The sequence below is a fragment of the Equus caballus genome, chromosome 2 (genome assembly GCF_041296265.1).
Source record: "Equus caballus isolate H_3958 breed thoroughbred chromosome 2, TB-T2T, whole genome shotgun sequence".
NCBI classification, from domain to species: domain Eukaryota; kingdom Metazoa; phylum Chordata; class Mammalia; order Perissodactyla; family Equidae; genus Equus; species Equus caballus.
The window spans coordinates 83,436,982-83,459,217 of record NC_091685.1 but is presented as its reverse complement, the minus strand read 5'-3'; the positions used below and the strand labels follow the sequence as shown (position 1 = coordinate 83,459,217).

At 37.4% G+C, this 22,236-nt stretch overlaps 1 long non-coding RNA gene across 1 annotated transcript; it reads right to left on the bottom strand.

Moving 5' to 3' along the window:
- Positions 1-961: 961 nt before the first annotated feature.
- Positions 962-20,707, bottom strand: LOC138921860 (uncharacterized). Its single transcript, XR_011434756.1, has 4 exons — positions 20,447-20,707; positions 16,935-17,165; positions 2,518-2,572; positions 962-1,069 (listed from the first exon to the last, which is right to left on the bottom strand). It is a non-coding gene; the product is annotated as an uncharacterized lncRNA (long non-coding RNA).
- Positions 20,708-22,236: the final 1,529 nt, after the last annotated feature.

Sequence of the window (22,236 nt, the reverse complement as noted above, 5' to 3'; positions counted from 1 at the left end):
GCTAACATCTGTTGCCAATCTTCCTCTTTTTTTTTTATCCCCAAAGCCTCAGTATATAGCTGTATATCCCAGGTAAGTCCTCTAGTTGTTCTGTGTGGGGTGCCGCCACAGCATGTTTTGCTGAGCAGTGCATAGGTCTGTGCCTAGGATCCAAACTGGTGAACCCCAGGCTGCCGAAACCGGGCATGTGAACTTAATCACTAGCCACTGGGCCAGCCCTCAGAAGGTTTTTAAAAACATGAAATCTGAACTTTTCAATCTTTGGCTCAAAGCTTTTCAACAGCTTCCCATTTATCTTATTCTAAAATCAAGTCATTAGCACAATCTAACGGCACTTCCTGCCTATTTCTCCAGCCACTCTGAGTAGAATATGCCCCTTTCTGCCAAACATTCTTTGCCCGTTCCCTCTGAATAAAATCTTCCTTCCCTAATTGTTAGTAAGTAATTATTAGGGGCTTTTGTAATTCTTCATGTTTCACTCAAAGTTCAGTTCTTTCAGAATGCCTTCCTGACCCAATTGTCCAGGTCTTTTCATAACATTGACATTATCACAATAAATGGATTCAGCTTGGTTATTAAGATAAAATAGCAACAATGTAGACTGATGTTGAACATTCATAACTCTACTCTTTAAGGGAGTTAGCTCAACACCTAGATAGCAATAACAATAGTTAACATTTGTTGAGAGCTTAATACTGGTTTCCCCCGCTATCTGAAAGTAGAACGTTCCTAGGAAACCTTTCGTAAACCAAAATAGCATAAAGCAAAGAAGCAGTTACTATTAACTTAGACGAGAAAAAATTTTGAGCATTCCCGGACCCAAAATATAACCTACTAAATCATACCAAATAACGTATAAAACCTACAATAACACTAACATATAATGAAAGCAGGAGTGATAGAGCAAATACACAGCCCACATAAAGTAGAAATAATGTATATACAGCGTAGTTTCACTTACCAGCATTGGGAAGACAGCAGGCACACTGGAAGGCTGAGAGGTGGTGGTGGTGGTGATGGTGTGTTAGGCTGAGTCGATGGAGGTTGGAGTGGTAGGAGGGATGGGACACTGGGGAGCAGGGGAGAGAGGAAGAGGGCCCATCTATTAACATCTTATCCTTGTGTGAATTCATCAGGGCAGGCAGGTCACTAACATTTACACCTTCTTCTCTGTCTGCCTGCCTCAACGTTGAAGACTGAGGTTCATCATCTGCTGTGGCTGATGTGGAACACTTGAAATACGACAGTGTGCTTGACTGCTCAGCCTCTGTGACAGCTCTCTGCCAAACAAAGGCTGAACACTATTTTCACTTTTTGCCTTTTTTGTAAAACTGAAAATCCTCTTCAGATTTCTTTTGGTTAGCAAAAACAGATACTAATGTAGATCTTTTGTAAAAACAAAGTGGCATAAAGCGAACTTTCGGCTAGTGGGGGAAACCTGTATGTGTCAACCATGGTGCTGCTTTATATGTTTTTATTTCATTAGACTTTCTCTCAGAACTGTGTACACGTCCTACGTAGCACTTCCAACAATTGTAATAAACTGATTAACGGTGAAGTTAGTTACATTTGTCTCCATCTTTTTATATTCTACATCAATAAGGGTCCATCTTTTTATATTCTATATCAATAAAGGCTAAGATCATATCTTCAGTATCTTATTCAGTATATTGACAATAATAGCTTTTAAAACAAAAATATGGCTTTTCGGATATAATTGCCAAGTTAAGACATTGCTTAAATCCTCAGGGTAACCTACTCAACAAGGGTTTTCTAGATCTTATATTCTACTATCCAAATGAGGAAAAAAGATTTATTTTGGACTTTTAAGACATAGACTTAATAAGCAGACTTTCTCACCCGTAAAGTACAGAATGCATTTCTAAGTGTTTAAGATCATAGCTCTTCTACGAGGAGAGATGAAATCCAGAGTGAGAGACATAGACTTCCTCCACAGACACACAAGTATGGAGAGGAGGTCATATAAAAAGACTAAGCCATAGGTAGTGTTTGCCATCTTAGAACCGTACTAAGTAGGCCCAGGAAGGCAGCTAGTGGCTGTGCATTACAGAGGCATAAGGAATATTTGAGCTGGGCTAAAACGGAAGGAAGAGTTTCAACACCACCCAGTTCTTACAAGAGCAGAGAACTCTGTGTTACGTGTCTAGGACAAGAAGACATTTCTCTAAATTTGAGTGCTCTCCTGTAACAGCTGGATGGAAGGGATATGAATGTTAGGGAGAAGTATATTATGGTCTCCATACATGATCATCCATGTTGGCAAATCCCAGTGGTGTTTTGGTATTTCATTATTCTAGAGTGGAAAAATATACTAAGTCACAGGAATATTTAGCAATGATAACAAGAAGCTTTGATATGAGGAACGTGACCCCAAATCCAAAAGAAGTTTTAGTGAGATCTCTTTTCACTGGAGAAGCAGTATAGTGTAGGGCTCAGGAGTTTATTAGAGGTCAAATGCTTTGGCTATGGAACCAGATTGCCTGGTCTGCTACTTACCAAATCAGTACCTTAAAGACAAATACTGAAATTTTCTCCGCCTCAGTTTCTTCATCTGTAAAATGAGAACAATAATATTAACTACTTCCTAGGGGTAATATAGGCATTAAGTTACATCTAAAGCAATTGGAAAAGTACCTAACACATATAGCAAGTGTTCAAAAATGGTTATCATTATTGTCATCATCATCATCACCTTGGTACTAAGCCATCTTTCACAAATTTCAGGTTTATAGACAGCAGCGGCTCAAAATTTCAAACCATACCTCATTGTTGACACTCAACAAAACAAGCTTATTATCACACCACCATCATGTGTGGAAAGAACCCAAAGCAGAATATTATAAATTCCAATCAGACTTTACTATTGACAATCAGCTCAAACACGCAGCTTTTTCTTTCCTAAGACTTGAAAGCTGCAGAGAAAAAGGACTGAAATTTGAAAGCCCTTTACACTAATTCTAAGGACAAAAAGACTCTTTCAGCTCTCTACTTATACAGTAACTATGCACAGCAACTGCACAGAGAAAACAGGCAAGAGTCTTCAAAATTTTGTCTTATATTTATTCTTCGGGAATGGATTTAACCTGCAATTCAAAAATTTACTTTATTTCTTATACAGCACATATATGTTTTTATTTATTATTAAATTGCAAATGACGGGAGATGGTAGGTTACACTTCAAACACTGAAATTTTTAATTTTCATTGAACTGAGTTTATAAATTGTCCAAAAGCAAAGTTATATGTTTGTTTTTACTTGTTTTGTGTTTGCTTGCTTTCTTGTTTTCTCATTTCTCTAATAAATATCTACAATGCTTATACCTTGTTTTGGGGTTAGGAGGGAAATGTTATTAAGTCATTCAGGGCAGAAGCAGAGTAACCAATGTTATGAAGACTCCTCATCAGAAGGACAGACAGGAAATCCAGCTTGCAAAAGCCACAGAAATAAAATTATTCAGCCCTTCCCAATTATCCCAAATATTTTAAAGTTAATTTTAACAGAAACTTCTACATACAATATATTTTCTATGTTTTCTCAGGGTCTACTGGGGGAGCCAGAGTCTATGTAATAGGCTCAGTCCACCATCTTGAAATAATTTCAAAAAAGGTATTCTCATTTTCTAACCCCCTACAGCAATTCATCTATTCCTCTTATGGCATTGACCTCTCTGTACCTTGTACTTCAATTATCTGAGCCATTGCTTTCTCTTCCCTACTAAATCCTATGGTGGCAAGTAGAGATGGGAATGGAGATGGAAGGCAGCATTGTTGTACTTCTCAGACCCTTATGATGTTCAAGAGACAGCATGTATATTATGCAATTTAAGCCTTTTATATGCCCTTTAAGTATTAACATTATTTCTATTATATAGACAAGAAAACTGAGGCCCAGAAAAATATTACACTGTGCTTCTCTGATTTCAAAGCCCAAACCCTTTCTGTGAAGGCAAAGATTTGATTTATTTTTTAATCTCCCACAGAGCTGAGCATAGATCTTCACTCATAGAAACTCTCAAGAAATGAAAGAAAATAAATATTTACTTGAGGATACTCTTAGTCTATATATCAAATAATATTGTCATTATGTTCTCTGAAAAATTATTTTTATAACTGGTTATGCAGTGCTGAAACATGCACACACAAGCTCACACACACAATTAAAAAAAAGCTATCTAGAGTACAGGATGAATAAGTTTAAAGCACCTGAGTAATGCTTGAATATTTGAGATTGCCAAACAAAACTTTAAGCAATTCCTTTTCATTATGTATTTAACCTATATACATATGTAAACAAATAAATAGTCTTTATTTTTACAGAGTGTAATTCCCTCATTATCTAAAATATACTGAGTTCAGTCAGGATATATTGTATTAGTGAATTTAATTAATTAACAAGGGTTGATTACACAAGTGCTGTGTGGTCTATTCTGATAAAAGGTAATAAAAGACTTTTTAAACAGATAGGTTGCAGTTGAACATCAGCTTCCAACACCTTTATTTTACCAAGTAGTTGATTACACAAGACTTATAATATATAAATTGTGTTCAATGGAGTAAAAAACCAAAGAATAAAAAATTCATTTTAGTAAAACAGATCTGTCGTAAAGCAAACATTTCAAACGTGTTGTAATAAATCATACTCATGCTAGCTGACATATTGTGACATATCGTGGAGAAGCCCACATGGCAAGTACCTGAAGGAGGCCCCTGGTCAACAGCCAGTAAGGAACTGAGGCCCTCAGTACAATGGCCTTCAAGGAACGGAAGTCTGCTGGCAACCATGACAGTGAACTTGGGATCCTTCTCTAGTTGTGCCTTCTCATAAGACTGTGGCCCCCGCCAATCCTTTACTTGCAACTTTGTGAGAGACGTTGAGGCAGAGAGCCCAGCTAAGCTGTGCTCAGATGCCTGACTGATAAAAACTGAGAGATGATAAGTGTTCATTGTTTTAAGCCACTAAGTCTTAGTTGTACATTTTTTTACACACCAAAGGATAACTAATACAATCAATAACACAAAACAACTGAATTAAAAGGGACAAAAATAAATATCTTCTTTCAAACAATGACATAAAATTATTTACAAAATACACACACACACACAAAACAGAAAACAAAACAAAAAACAAACACAAGGTAGTAGTCAAGAGTGTAAATTCTGGAGCCAGAATGCAAGGTTTAAATCACAACTGTGCTGCTTATAACTGAGTGAACTGATAAAAATTTTAATCTCTGTTCTCTCTCTTTATCTGCAAAATGGAAATAATGGCAGTGATATTTTATCTGATTTGTGGTGAAGAATAATGTACTTAGAACATGACCTCCTACATTCTAATTGCAGTATAAAGATGAGATATTCTCATTATTTCAGCACCTAACATTGTGCCTGACATAGCTCAATAAACATATGTCTCCCCCACCTCCACATCTGATCCACCTGACATAATTGATTCTCTCAGAAGTAAGTAGTTCTGAAGCTAAAGCACATCCCATTGTCTAAACTCAATATATCTTTCAGCAAAACTCTGAATTGAATAGTTTCATGTTAAAAAGTCTGCTCAGGGGGGCTGGCCCCGTGGCCGAGTGGTTAAGTTCGCGCGCTCTGCTTCAGGCGGCCCAGTGTTTCGTTGGTTCGAATTCTGGGCGCGAACATGGCACTGCACATCAAACCATGCTGAGGCAGCATCCCACATACCACAACTAGAAGAATCCACAACGAAGAATATATAACTATGTACCGGGGGGCTTTGGGGAGAAAAAGGAAATAATAAAATCTTAAAAAAAAAAAAAATTAAAAAAAAAAAGTCTGCTCAGGAGTGACACGAGCATCATGGTAGAGTGAGCTCTTCCCTTAGTCTCTGCCCCCTAAGATATGACAAAAAAGACAGTCATAAATCAGAGAGGACATTCACAAAAAACAATAGATGTATGAGAGATCCTCACAGTCATGCATCTGAAGGTGTGGGTGTTGGACCTTCCTGGGACACAGTGGAAGGAGATAAGTGAATCTCCTCTCCCTCCCAAACAGCAGTGATCTAGGGCATGGGACCTCACATGGTGGCCAGCACACAACACTGAGAGGAGAACGGGGAAAAGGTAGCCCTCAGTGGGAATGCTTGCACTCTTGGGGTCACCTCCCAGCCTATGGAAACACTTCACACTGAGGCAGCTAAGCAATAGTGGGAGCATCCACATCAAGCCAAGCAGCCCACACAGGTAGACAGTGAAACCAGAGCAGGAGGATGCAGGATTGCACACACAAAAGAAAGCATCCGCCCCCCCAAATCTGGCACACCAGCTCAACTGGTTAGCCAGAGCAGGGGATGTTCACCAGAGTGCCTGTGCCTACATGTGTAAAACAGCAGCGGCCAACAGACAAATGCAAACAGGACCCACCAGCATAGCTTCTAACAGACAGGCACATTTGTCAGGGGTCACAGCAGGCTCAGAAAACACAGCGCCTGCCTGCTCCAAGTGGTGGCAGGTGGAATCTGTGGCCAGATACTACCACTATGAGATGGCAAAAGTCACGCCATCAAATAACATGAAGAAGTATATTAACACTCCAGACCAGAAGAAAAATGACAAGTACCCAGAAATCAATCCTGAAGACAGAAATTTAAGATCTAAATGACAGAGAATTAAAAATGGTTATTGTAAAGAAACTCAACAAGTTACAAGAAAATTCAGAAAGACAGTTCAATGATCTCAAGAATAAAATTAATTAACAGAGAGAATTCTTTACAAAAGAGATGTAAACCATAAGAAAAAGCTAATCAGAAATGTTGGAGATAAAAACACAATGAATGAGATGAAGAAAAATCTGGAATCCTTAAAAAAAGAGCTGGTATTATGGAAGGCAGAATTAGTAATTTAGAGGATAGAAATATATAAATGCTTCATATGGCGAGGAGAGAGAACTAAAACTAAAAAGAAATGAAGAAATTCCCAAGAAATATCCTACTCAATTAGGAAACACAACATAAGGATTATAGTTATTCCAGAGGAAGAGTGGGAGAAAGGAGCATAGAGCTTATTCAAAGAAATAACACCTGAGAACTTCCCAAACCTGGAGAAGGAGCTAGAATTACAAGTAAATTAAAATAATAGAACTCCTAATCACACCAATGTAAAAAGATTCCCTCCACGGCATATGTTAGTAATACTGGCAAACAACGACAAAGAAAAGATATTAAGGGCAGCAAGGCAGAAGAAAATAACCTACAAAGGAACCCCTATCAGGCATTCAGCAGATTTCTCAGCAGAAATTTTAAAGGCAGGGAAAGAGTGGAATGACATGTTTGAAATTCTGAAAGACAAAGACTTTCAGCCAAGAATACTCTATCCAGTGAAACTATCCTTCAGATATGATTGAGAAATAAAAAGTTTCCCAGATAAACAAAACCTGAGGAAGTTCACTGCCATAAGACACTCCCCATAAGAAATGATCAAGAAGGCCCTCATATCTGAAAAAAACAAAAGGGTTTACAAAACCTTGAGAAAAGAGATAAATCAGAAAACTGCACCTCTTTATCAGAACAGGTTAGCAAACACTTAATTGTAACATTAAAGATAAAGGGGAGAAAAACATCAAAAATAATTATAATCACTTTATTTTAATCACAAACACACAACACAAAATGGAATATGTTCTGACAATAACTTAGATGGGGAAGAGGAAAAAGATGGAAACTGCTTAGACTAAGGAAATAAGAGGCTATCAGAAAATGGACTATCTCATCTATGAAACCATTTACACAAACATCACAGTAACCACTAGACAAAAAATAAGAAAAGAGAAACAAATGATAAATAAAGAGAAAACCGAGAAACCCATCATAGAGAGACAACAAACTGAATTGTCAATTGGAAATATACAGGGCAAGAAAAAAGGGAAATACAGAACAACTGGAAAACAAGTGATAAAATGGCAGCAGTAAGCTTTCATATATCAATAAGCACTCTAAATGGATTGAATTCTCCAATCAAAAGACACAGAGTGACTGGGTAGATTAAAAAACAAGATCTAACAATACGCACCCTCTAGGAAACACATCTTAGCTCTAAAGATAAACACAGGCTCAGAGTAAAGGGACTGAAGATGATACTCTAAGCTAATGGCAAAAAAAGAAAGCAAGTGTTGCCATACTTACATCAGACAAAGTAGACTTTAAGATAAAAATAGGCAGTGAGAGAGAAGGAGGGGCATTGTATAATGATAAAAGGGACACTTCATCAAGAGGACATAACACTTATAAATACGCAAGCACCTAACACAGGAGCACCAAAGTATATAAAGCAACTATTAACAGACATAAAAGGAGAAATTAACAGAAGCACAATAGTAGTAGAGGACCTCAACACTCCAGTTGCATCAACAGAAAGATCATTCAGACAGAATGTCAACAAGGAAATAGTGGAATGAACTGAAAAAGTAGACCAGATGGACTCAATAGATATATGTAAAGAATACTCCATCCAAAATCAGCAGAATACACATTCTTCTCAAGTACACATGCAACATTCTCAAAGATAGACCATATGTTGGGAAATAAGGCAAGCCTCAGTAAATTTAAGAAGATTGAAATAATATCAAGCATCTCTCCTGACCATAATCCTATGAAACTAGAAATCAACTACAAGAAAAAAGCTGGGAAAGGAAAAATATGTGGAGACTAAACAACATGCTACTGAACAACCAATGGATCATTGAACAAATTAAAGGAGAAATCAAAAAATATCTGGAGACAAATGAAAATGAAAATGCACCATACCAATTCATATGGGATGCAGCAAAAGTAGTCCTAAGAGGGAAAGTCATAGCAATACAGGCCCACCTTAACAAACAAGAAGAATCTCAAATAAGTAATCTTAAACTACACCAAACAGAAATAGAAAATGAGAGCAAACAGAGCCCAAAGTCAGCAGAAGGAGGAAAATAATGAAAATTAGAGCAGAAATAAATTAAATACAAACCAAAAACAGTAGAAAGGATCAATGAAACTAAGAGCTAGTTCTTTGAAAAGATAAATAAAATTGACAAACCCTTAGCCAGACTCACTAAGAAAAAAAGAGATAAGGCTCAAATAAACAAAATTAGAAACAAAAGAGGAAAAATTACAACAGATACTACAGAAATGCAAAGGATTATAAGAGAATACTATGAAAAATTATATGCTAACAAATTGGATAATTTATAAGAAATGGATTAATTCTTAGACTCACACAATCTCCCAAAACTGAATCAAGAAGAAATAGAGAATCTGAATATATCAATCACAAGTAAAGAGATTGAAACAGCAATCACAAACCTCCCAAAAGATAAAAGTCCAGGACCAGATGGCTTCTCTGGAGAATTCTACCAAACATTCAAAGAAGATTTAATACTTATCCTTCTCAAACTATTTCAAAAAATTGAAGAAGATGGAATACTTCCTAATTCATTCTATGAAGCCAACATCATGCTGATCCCAAAACCAGACAAGGACAACACAAAGAAGGGAAATTACAGGCCAACATTGCTAGGAACAAAACAAAAAGCCAACCCACCAAGTGGGAGAAAATATTAACAAATTATGTATCTGACAAGGGATTAATCTCCAAAATATATAAAGAACTCATTCAGGTAAACAACAACTAAACAAACAACCTGATCAAAAAATGGGCAGAGGATATTAACAGACATTTTTCCAAAGAAGATATACAAATGGCCAATAGGCACATGAAAAGGTGTTCAACATCACTAATAATTAGGGAAATGCAAATTAAACCTGCAATGAGATATCACCTTACACCTGTTAGTATGGCTATAATCACTAAGACAAAAAGTAACAAACGTTGGAGAGAATGTGGAGAAAAGGGAGCCCTCATACACTGCTGGTGGGAATACAAACTGGTGCAGTCACTATGGAAAACAATACGGAGATTTCTCAAAAAATTAAAAATAGAAACATCATATGATCCAGCTATCCTACTACTGGGTATTTATTCAAAGAATTGAAATCAACAATTCAAAGAGACTTATTCATCCCTATGTTCACTGCAGCGTTATTCACAATAGCTAAGACGTGGAAGCAACGCAAGTGCCCATCTACTGATGAATGGATAAAGAAGATATGGTATATATATATATATACAATGAAATACTAGTTAGCCATAAAAAAAAGACAAAATCGTCCCATTTGCAACAATATAGATGGACCTCAAGGGTATTGTTAAGTGAAATACGCCAGAAGAGAAAGACAAACAGCACTGGATTTAACTCATACGTGGAAGATAAACAAACATATGGACAAAGAGAACAGATTAGTGGTTACCAGAGGAGAAGGGGGTTGGGGATGGGCATAAGGGGTTAAGAGGCACATGTATATGGTGACTGACAAATAATGTACAACTGAAATTTCACAATGTTATAAACTATAATTATCTCAACAAAATAAAAATTTCTTTTAAAAAGTCTACTCAGATCCATTCAGAGCTTAATTGTATCATTGAGACAATCTAAGCACATGACCAGTTTTTTGAAGATTTGATTTGTTGAAAGAGAGATTAGAGAGGCTTTTTTACATGATTAATGAAGCAAAAGATGGAAGAGAGAAGACTCAAGAGGAAAAAGGGATTTAGAATCTACATGCAGCAACTCTCTTCCAAAAAGGGATTATATGTAATCTCACCAGAAAGAAAAAATCAGGTCAGTGGAAGTTCTATCTATTGTATGCTGACATCTTCACCCAAATTTTTTTTAATATGCAAAAACAAGGTGTGCTTTTCATTGACTTTTTTTTCTATCACTCTCATTGTTTAACAAAAGAGTTTTAATGCCCAGATATCAGCACAGATGGAAGAGTAGACCCACCAAAAGGTGGAAATGCTTCTTAGGCCTTGGAAAATCATCCACAAGGACCAGGTTCTTGGTAGACTCTTATCAAAGCCTTGTGAGTGTGTGAATTTCAAGTCTCAAGCCTTTTGACAACAGATTGAGACACATTTCTGGTGTTCCTTCCCTGTGGGATCGGAAAGACCCAAGAAGAAAGTTTCTCATGCACTCTTTGCCAAAATATTAACTCACTCTAAACTTCCACAATGCTCTCTTCTATAATGAATTCTAATTTGCTTCAAAAAATAAATCTAGTGCATACATGGAAGAAAACTTCTCGCTGTTCAATGACACTGTCAGGCAAAATCAAAATGATGTTCAAAAATTAGTAGCCCAGAAGATAAATTCATTGGCAGTTTGATTCTTATTGGAGTAAATAGCTTCTGAGTAAAGAGAATTTTTGTTAGACTCTCTCATTGGATGCCTTCTGAAGGAAGCTGTCACAGATTTTATAGGCAACAATGATCTTATTTCTAGGTCAGCAGAGATTTCAACATCTTCTACGTACATACAGAGAAGGTCAGCGTCCAAGTTTCTCATTCACCTATCTATCCAGCACTCCTACGCTTAAAGCTACAAAGACAATAAATGACTTTCATCCTTAGAACCTAAAAGAAGCTAGAACCAGCCGAATGGAAATCAGAGTCAGCTGAAAGGAATTTCATATACTATGCTGATTCTTCCAGTGCCCTTTGCGGTGTGATTTTTTTTTTTGGAAAATAAGTATATTGGATGAAAATACTAAAAGAATTTTTGTAGGAAAATGCTTGTATTCTTTAGTCTATCAATATGAGAATCAAGAAGAAGAGGGCAAAGGGGAATGTTAACAATCGCTGATGAGGTTAACGCAAACTTGAAAGCAACAAATTGTAACCAATTTTACATTGTCTATGATTTGGAAGGCAAGTAACCAAAACAATAGGCCCTTCTCTTAGAGAACAACATCGACTTGGTTGAGTGAGACCAAACAGAATCCTGCTATCCAGTCAAATATACTCCACCGACTGGCAGGGCACTGGAAATGCCTAGTCTTGTCTTCAATTAAAGCATCCTAAGATTCCCATTTTGAAGAATTTTACTTTAAGTAGCATAGAACATCTCATCAAATTATCTTGTAAGAGTCCTGAGGAAACGGGATTAATGACAGGACAGGTCTGGTTTGCAACATCATAGGGCCTCCTCGTCCAGGTAAAGCGGACCATGTGAGAGACTGCCATAGGAATCCTTGGGCATTGAATTTCTCAGTTAAGGACAAAAGAACTTACTTTAATTGATTGCTTTAATCTCTTTGCGTATTTTTTCCATATAGCTAAGAAAAACGTAGAAACTAACTTGGTTTTAATTTCTCTTCTTCTTTTGCCCGCTATTTATAATGAGTAGTAGATTGGCCAAGATGCTTTTAGCAGAATCAAAACAAGTTGAAGAATTAAAAAACCTCTAAAATACATGAAGCGGTACCTTGAGTGCCACAAAAACAAATTATGGCTATTAGATTTTCCAAAAATTACTACTGTTGAACAAGCCTTTTCAACACTGACTTTCAACCATCTCAGAGATGAGGCCTTTCTTTGAAACTTCTACGAAAGGTAACTCTTGACACTTTAGGTTTTCCAGAAAGACTAGTTGGAGGAGAATGTGCCCAAATAGGAAAGCTTCTTGCCAAAAAGTTGAAAGACCTCTGCTTACAAAATGGGACACGGCATGCACTCTTCGCTCTGTTTCCAAGTGAATGGAGCTTCTAATCCAAATGTCATTTGGGTGGAACAAGGTCACCAAAGAATAAAATCGATGAGGTTTCTCTAAGCATACCTGGTATGTGGTATCTGAGTGAAAATGACGTTTCTTTTACACTATTGTGTTCACTGTTTATGCTGTGATTTAAGCCCAAGTCTACAATAAATTTGGAAGCTTCCTGGACGACTTCCATACTTCCTGTGTTAGTAAATGTCCTCTTTACTACACTCTCCCACATACGTACCTATAAGTGTAGCTGCTTTTAAAATGGGGAAAGCTAAAAGAAAACAACTCTTTAGAAATGACCCAGGTCAGGAGGCTTCCTGGTTTTTATTGCCACTTCAAAGCCAAACCAGATAAACTAGCTTAAGGTACTACTTTGACATTGAATGGAATTTGATACGGCTGTCTGCACAAGTTTTGAGATCCTAGGAATTTTGCTTGAAAGTCTTGCCTTTCACCCGTATATGGCAGAGTCCCCTGTGTTCTCTGTTCATTTGACGGAGAGTCCCTCTTCCGTTCCCTGCCTGCCAGACTTAGGACTTCCAGTGGTTCAGATAGGTCTATCCCTCTTCATTTCAGAAAGTCACATGAGAGTTGTTAAGTCTGATACTCAGTTTAAACTGTTTATGTTTCCTCTCCAATATACTCTGACCAGTGACGGGGACCGCAAGGGGAGCTCAGCAATTGGAAAGTTGCAAACGCCTGGATGCCACATTTTCCATCTCCTTTAGATATCCTTGACTCATACATCCTGTCTGGGCTAATGTTGGTTTTCTGATTGCAGTGTGTCTGGAGTCTCAATAAGCGCCCAAGCCACCCTCAAAGGGTCACTGCTTGTTTCAAGTAGCACTTCTGCTTCCCTTGACCTCTGTCTCTCTCTGATTCCACTTAGGAATCTACTTAGAGACATTTTTCAGAAGAAAATTTATCCTTTGCTTCAAGCCACTCTGTCACATTGGTTTGTCTGGTGTTTCAAAGATAATTTGACTGGGAAATATCTGAGTCGAGATAGGAGCAAATAATTTTCTAGGTGAGACAAGCTATGGTAGAGCTTTAAATAGAAAATTCTGATTCCTAAAGAGAATAGGAAACTCATCTGAGTTATTCATATCATACTTGGGAAATGACCCAAGTCGAAAATAAATGTTAGATGTGAAATGGAATATTTGCTGGAGTTTCTGGTTGTATCTGCAATAATATATAAGGTTTTACATTTCTCTGTTCAGCTTCAATAATAAATACAATGTTCAAGAATAATCCTCTGAGAATAAAGCAAGACATCACTTCCATCAAGAACATTAGGCAGAAGCAGGGAGCAGAAAGAAATATATTGATCATTTTCTTTTGAATGTCTAACAGTGTAATGTTAGGTTGAAAAAAGTAATAATAACTAAGGGGCTTAGTAAGAAAGATTATGCAACATCCAAATGACAAAATATTTGGGTGCCATGATCTCTACATGCCATTATTTTCTAAGCTGGTTATTTCTACAAACTGTTTTGTTCACATTTAAACTATTATTCTGAATTTTCAATAAAAATTTCTTGTATGGAAAGTATGCGCCCATAACATAAAACTGATGCTTTTAATTGATCTAATATTAACAAAATTATAAGTTAAAGAGACTTATGGCTTCCTTCAATTGAAGACATTTTCTCATATTCAGGGAAATCTTTTTAAAGAAGGTTTGGTCCATATAAACAGTCTGCCAATAACCAAATCTTGACATAAACTAAATATTTGCAAATGTTCCAGAAATTCAGACAATATTTTGTTTTTGTTTGTTCCCCCCATCTTTCCATGGTCTCCAGCACGTCCTGTCTCAACTTGTGACAGGAAAAGAAACTACTGAAATATAGCAGAAAAAAGCTGTTTCTGTGCTATGATTGAAAAATTTAGCCAGAAAATCAGGAGGAAAATCAACATTTAAAAAGTAGGAGTAGTGGACTCTTTACAATGAGAGTTTACAGGGCAAGTTGATTTTGATCACTATTAGTTGTCAAACCATGATAGTTATAACAATTGGTTGCCCCCCATGTTGAAGATGGTCCACAGAAGACATTAATCATAAATTAATAACAATTATATAATTGTTAATAATTAATTTATTAATTATTAATTGATATTGGAGAATAAATCTATTCTTCAGCTACCAAATAAAGATACTTAACTATTTAATTATTTGCTTTTAACTACAGCAAATACATTTCACTGACATATTTTCCCTTGAAACCTACATATTTAGGTATTTACTACTTTATTTTTCTTTATTCTGTCGTAATTTGAAGATATTCAAAAGAAACTCCTTCCAGAAAGATGAGCACATTTCTCAACTGTGCTTACTTCTCTCTTCTGAGTTTAGGTTTCCGCAACTAGTCTAGATGAGGAAAACTGAGATAGAGCTTGAGCACAGTAGGCTCATACTTAAGAGACCAGGTTGTATCCTTACTAAACGACTCCTGGTCACGTTACTCTCGGATCCATTCCACTGAAGTATTTCTATCTGTACCCATCTTATGGGAGAAGCCATTGCCATGAGGTGTGATGGAGGGGAGGGGTCAGAAAAGAGCTCCTGTACCCAGGTTACCAGTCATCTGCTCTGCTATCTGAAACACCACCATTTCAGAACCATTTTTCTCTGTTTCTTTCTTCAATAATCCTCCAGCAATTCCAGCAAATTAAAATGAGTCAGACAAAACCAGATCCTTCCAGGAGGGATCCAGAACTCATTCAGAGATCAAACATACTGGGAACTCAGAGAAACTAATCCTGAATAGAGCTGAAAGGGGCAGAGAAAGAAGTGAGAGTGGCTACAGACAAAATGGTTAATGTTGGAGGGCAGAATCTCCCTGCAATGCTAAATTATTTCTTCTGCTCCTTAAATTCTCTCTCCAGGTTATCTTTTCACTCTTCAATCTCTATGCCTGAAATGCTTGCCCTCAACTGTAATTGCCTCTATTCTCCTTTATGAGTCATAGTAGATTCAGCTAAGTCCACCTTGGAAAAATCTGCTGGAAAGAGAACACCTGATAATGTGATATCTCAGTGAATTATTGTTTCTCTTCCCAGCATTCCTGTCCGTATTTGGACTCTGTAGTCATGGCAGAGCCATTTTTCTTGTATTAAGAACATAGTAAAATTTTTCATGTAATACAATTATTCTATGGTTAAATCATTCCTTTCTTAGAAAAATGTCTGCTTAGAAAATGACATATTTGGTATACTACTTTGGAAAATTTAGGGGCTGTGAGAGATGATTAGCAGGCTTTTCCCTAGCTCGTCATGAAAGTGAAAGGGGGAAAAAAAAAAGCAATGAAAAAATGTGCTTGAATGAAGAATTTAACATCCCAGTGGAAATTCTGTAAAGCTCAAGACATACTGAATGATGTTTAACAGGCCCCTACCTACCTCTGCAAAGGGAAAGAGAAAAGAAAAGGGGGGCAAAAAAAGAAAGTATGCACTTGGTCTGTGATGCAATGCTTAAAAGTCCTACAAAAGGGTCTCTTGGTTTCTTTCTCCTACAGTAGTTGAGCTATGAGACAGCGCCTCTGTATTCTGCTCCTCATGGCCAAGTACATCAGCTGATGCAGGGACCAAAAAATTGGGTTCTGAGTCTAGGAAGCTAAAAGGAATCCAGGAGATTTTGAATTTTACTGATTTTTCTCATAGCTAGTGTTGGAATGTTCCACCACACTTCACATGCATTTTCCTTTATTTATGTAATTTCAGCATTTTCCTTTATTTATGTAATTTCAGGTGAGCTTTGTCTCACCTTCCAATATTATTTATGTTTTGTGGCTGCTCAGAGGGCAAGAACACTTTCACTCTTCCAAGCATGCTGCACTCTTCTTTTATCTAGTTTTAGCAGAACTGCTTCCAACAAAAAAAACTCATCAGATTTCAAACCGACACTAGAAAAACAGAGGACAGCTCAAGTTAGATTAAGGGACCTAGGAAAGAATCTTTATGGTATGAGGTTCCATTAGCTCAAGAGGGTTTAGCACAGGCGATCAGGTCAGATAGCCCTCTTTAAGACTGCAGAACACCAAAGTGATGACATTTACACATGCACGTGTGTTAACATGGTGAGAGGCAGGCATGAAGCAATTTTACCACTTCCTGTTTCACTTGATAAGCGTTAGATTCATCATTGGAGGCTGCCCAATGTCTTTGAAATATAATATCCTTATATATTGGGTTCTTCCCACATTGTGAGTCCCACCATCTTAAGGAGAAAACAGAAAGCTCCCGTCCTCGAGCTCTTTTGCTGCACAGGACCTAGGTCCTACCAATCAGACTTACCCAGGTGATACTTGCTTCATGAGTGAGATGTTGTATGGGATGTTGATCTTCCAGAAATGCTTTTGGAGATACCAAGTTCGTCCAGGTCTGCAGGGGCACAGCTTCTGGTGTCCAGACCCAGTTCTCATGGATGCAGCAGTATGGTTTCATTTGGGGATCCTCTATATCATGGTTGGGTATAATCTTGCCTGTATTTTTGAAATCTGCCTCTCTGGTCATCCTGGTAATAACCTGTAATAAAACATTTTTTCTGCTTAGATTATTTAGATTGGATTATGTTGTTTAGAATAAAGGGTATTGACCAATACACCATCCCCCAGATTTCTTCATTCCCTCTTAGCTGAATCTTACTTTATTTTGATTCATTATTTAAGTATTTCCATATCTATTCCTCCAAGTTATGGTTTTCAGCGTTTATATTTATGATGACAAGAAAAGAAATTATCATCTTCCTCCTTTAATAGAATTGACAAAGTTGTGATAAGAGCTGTACAAAGTGAGCTAACAAACATAATTATTTCTCTCTTGCTGATTACAACATGAGACAATGATGAAAGAATGATGACAATTAAATAAGCACTACTAGGTGTATGAGAGCTATAAAATAATTTATAAATAGATACAGTGACCAAGATAGCTAGGGGAACATATCTGGGGGTAGACAGGTGTTCTAAAATGGACCCCAATGACCCCCGCCTCCTAGTAGTCACACCCTTTTGTCCTTCCCTCGATTTGTGTGTGGCAGGACCTGAAGACTTGCTTCTAAGAAATAGAATATGGTAAAAATGATGAACTGTCACTTCTGAGATTAGATATAAAAGTCTGTGACTTCTGTCTTACTTGCAGTCTCTCTGTCTCTTCTCACTTGCTTGTTCTGATGAAGCAAACCGCCACACTGAGAGCTGCCCCAAAGAGAGAACTGCTTAGCAAGGAACTGAGGGAGGCCTCCAGTCAACAGTCAGTAAAGAACAGAGGCCCTGAGTCCAACAGCCTGATTCCTTCCAGTAACCCCCTGAGCAAGCTTGGAGATGGATCCTTTTCCAGTTGAACCTCGAGATCACTGCTCTCCTACCAACACCTCTACTTCAGCCTTGTGAGAGTCTGGCCACAGGCACCCAGCTAAGCTATGCCCAGATTCCTGAACCACACAAAGTGTGAGCTAATAAGTGTTTTATGCAAACTTTTGGTATAATTGTTGTGTAGTAATAGTTAACTAAAACAAAAGGAAAGAATTATCTTCTAAAAATAAACAAATTTTTAGAATTAAGACTTTCAATGGCATACTTAAAGAAAAATAAGAAGGCTTTGTTTGACTTTTGTTTTGTTGAATAATGCAGTCAAGTTCAGAGATTTGAATACTAGTATGATGTGTTATGGCTGAAATGGTTGAAGAGACTTGGGAAGAAGGAACCCCTGGGGTAAGGTGAGGGAAACTCTCCCTGGGAGAGAGACTTTTAGGAAAGAGCAGAAATGCTTAAAGATGATTTGGGGGAAGATAGTTTAGTAGACAGTGTGACATGTAAACCTCTTTCCTTCTCCATGAAACATTCAGTAAACTCTACATTATTCTTTAAAGCACGTGCTACTAAATTGGAGGTGAGGAAAAAGTAAGATAGTAAGACCTGCTTAGAGTCACTCAGAAATAGTGAACTCAGGTTAAAATAAACTAAGAACCTCCCTTTCATTAGTGAGTGATGATTCCATAAACTCAATGTCTAAGAGGTGCAAATGGGAAAGAATAATTAATCAAGGTCATCCTTTGAAAAATAAAGTAGATGTACTGGTCATTACAATGTAATCAAGAGCATTTTAGTGGCCAACTAAGCGAGATACATTACTTTGTGCTTTCAGAAGGAATTATGAGGTATGGCAGAAATACTTTAGAGGAAAACCTGCTACCATTTTAAAAGGGTATGTCATCATATAACTCATCCAGTTATTTTAATGAATGACAATTACTTCACTTGGCAATGAGGCAGTCTCAATTTTCATACCAGAAGATCAAGGCTCTAAAGAGGTAATAAATCTGGGTTTATCTCAGAAAAATAAAAGGAGGATGGCAAATACTTTTTGGAAAACACAGAGTTAGTAATGTAAATTATAAATCCTGTGTTCATATATTTATTCACAATAAAATGCTAATGGACTCAAGAGAACATCTAGTTTATTTCTCACTGTCTTGGATGAGAACATCCAATTAACCCTGATAGCTATCTAATGAAACCTCACATATCTCCATGAAAGGCAATTCTACAGAGCCAAGTATATCTAACAAAATTCTCAAACACTTTTCATCATAATTTCACCTCAGTTATTGAATATTTTACCATGCAAGACACACAATTGATCCTAGAACTGTTAACTTTCCAGAAAAGCCTGACTGGATCTCATTCCTACTCAGTAAATCTGTAAATCTCTCCTAGAACTTAAACATTCCCTTTAGTTCTAACTCTGTTCCTACCTAATTTCTAGTTAACTCCATTTTATAGGCTCCTCAGTTGCCTTTATTTTTTCATCTCCTACTAATTGATTGCTCACTTTATTGCAAGCACTCTTTTAACTGTTGGGAATTATGGAGGTGAAGTACAAGACTTGCATGAGCAGTAAAAAATTCAATATAATCAAATTCATAAATGTCTGGTGAAGGAAAGAGTTTTGAGAAGGGGAATGAGCATGATGACAGAGTCAAGATTAGCTGGATCTGAGTACACGTCCTCCCACAGAATCTGACCTAGAAGAAACTTCACCTGAAGCATGAAGCCTGAAGGTAGGGGAGGAGGTAGTTCCCCAGAGCGTAACTGAGACACTGTGCTCAATCACAAAAAAGAAAATCAATCTAAGCACCAAAAGTCAATGAATCTCCACCACACTCCTTCCAACGAAAACAGCATCACTATTGAGGCTCATGTCATTTGGCCATTTTCCACTGTGTGTTATTCTTCCCTCTCAAATTCTAAGTTTCCCTCCTATAAGAGACTTTGTCACCTAATTCACAAAATAAATTTTACCCCAACCAGAAAACGTTAGCCCCCATGAGGACAGTGCCTCCCTCACTAAGCCATGCCGTCCTCCTGGCTGTAGCAATCTCTGCTCCTATTCAAGAACTCACTGTGAAACTGTGCTGAGACAGCGCCGTTAGCAGGGTTGCTCCGCCACCAAAGTATTAAATCCTACTGTCTAACTACAGTCATGTTGAACACTCAGCTCAAAAATCATCTCTTCCGGGATGCCTTCCTTAAACCCTTAGGCTGCACTGAATTCTCTCCTCTGAGGTCCCGCATCACCACAGCCACACAGTAATATAGCATGTGTCACATTGTAGTTAAGCAGTGTCTAGAAGATCGAGGTGACTCAAGACATGTTTGTTAAACTAAACGCAATTTTCCTTATGTAACACTCTAGTGTTTCCATTACATACGTACTCAATCTTGAGAACTTTTCGTCAAACCTAGAGCTCCCTCCCAGTAATCCTTCTTTACTTCTCTTTCGTGTAAGGCATATCACTCACTCACCTTCTGTCCCCTTCAGTGACACTTCATACATGGCTTGGTGTAGTATCTCCAACTCTGCTGTGGTCTCCACATTGGCCTGTGAACTTTCCTAGTTATTAGTCAGACCATGTTCCTCTTCGCAAGAGACTTTCCCGACTCTGCTTTATTGTCTTCAGTGCTTCTGCCCAAACGGAGCTCTATTACTTTCAGTGCATACATAAATTCTTTCAGTATCCTACAATGCAAAGAAAATAGATATTCTTTTAATTTCCTATATTTTGACTCCCTCCTCCAACCATAAATGTCTTTACATTCAAGCCCTTCCTTTACAAATGGTTTACGTGTTCATTTCTTGCTGATGGTATAAAGCCTTTAGAAATGGAGGGTGGGACCAGCCCAATGGCATAGTGATTAAGTTTGTGTGTTCTGCTTTGGTGGCCCAGAGTTCATGGGTTCGGATCCCAGGCACAAACCCACACACTGCTTATCAAGCCATGCTGTGGCCATGTTCCACAGACAAAATAGAGGAAGATTGACAAAGATGTTAGCTCAGCAACAATCTTCCTCAAGTAAAAAGTGGAAGATTGGAGATAGATGTTAGCTCCGGGCCAATCTTCCACACCAAAAAAAAAGAAAAGAAAGAAAAGGAGGGTGGGAATGAGGACAAGAACTATGACATTCATGTTTGTACACTAGTGATAAAATTGTGCTTGGGACATAGCATTAATAAATATTTTTTCAATCTTTTCTTGTCATTAAAATAGAGAAGGAAAAAAAAGAGGAGAAAAAGAACCAGGAGGATAAATTGTTAACATTTATTATTAATATATGCCAACCACTGTGACAAATTTTTTTTCTTTCTAATATGTGGATACTATTAATTTCCCCTTTTAACAAAGGAGACACTACAATTTGGGGATGTTAGGTCATTATTAACCAGCTCTCATGCGGCAGGGCCGGAATTGAGCCCAGGTACCTCAATGCCAGGTACCTTAACCGCCATTTGTTAAATGCTTCCAAAGAGAACATAGGATGCTAGTGCTTCACACGCATTGTATGCAAAGCATCAAGTAGGAGTAAGAGTGGAGAACACAGGGAACAATGAGACTAGTAGATTTTCCTAATTGTAGCAAATCATCTCTGTTGAAGAAGAGAAAAAAGTAAAGTTGAAGAGGTGATTTGAGACAGGATAGACATGGCCATGAAGAACAGAATAAACTTCATTGGCAGTGGAGAGGCATTGTGAAATATTAATTCAAAAACTCAATCAAATGTATTTCATATCTATAATTTCAAGGCGTTATAAGAATTATGGAAAGAAAGCAGATTAAAATACACAAAACCTTAAGAGCTAGGAGTTTATAGGAATGATATAACTTAATCACAAGTATCTATAATAGAACACAGAATGCAATTATTGTAAAAATAAATGTTATGAGACTTCAGGAAAAAAAGAGACTTTTAAAGATGATAGGGGGACACGTTATGAAAGCTGACATTTTATAGACGTTAAAAGAAAAACAATAGATCTGGAAGGAAGCTCATTCCAGGTGAAGGAAATAGCCCAGCAAAAGGACTGAGGTGAGAAAGCAAGGGGAAAAATCAAGAGTTTACTTTGACTAAAGTGCTCAGTCTATACAGAGCAGCAGTGGAAGATACACTTAGAGAGGTAAGTTCAGGCCTCCAACTTTTTTTTTTTGAGGAAGATTAGTCCTGAGCTAACATCCACTGCCAATCCTCCTCTTTTTTGTCAAGAAAGACTGGCACTGAGCTAACATCCATGCCCATCTTTCTCTACTTTATATGTGGGA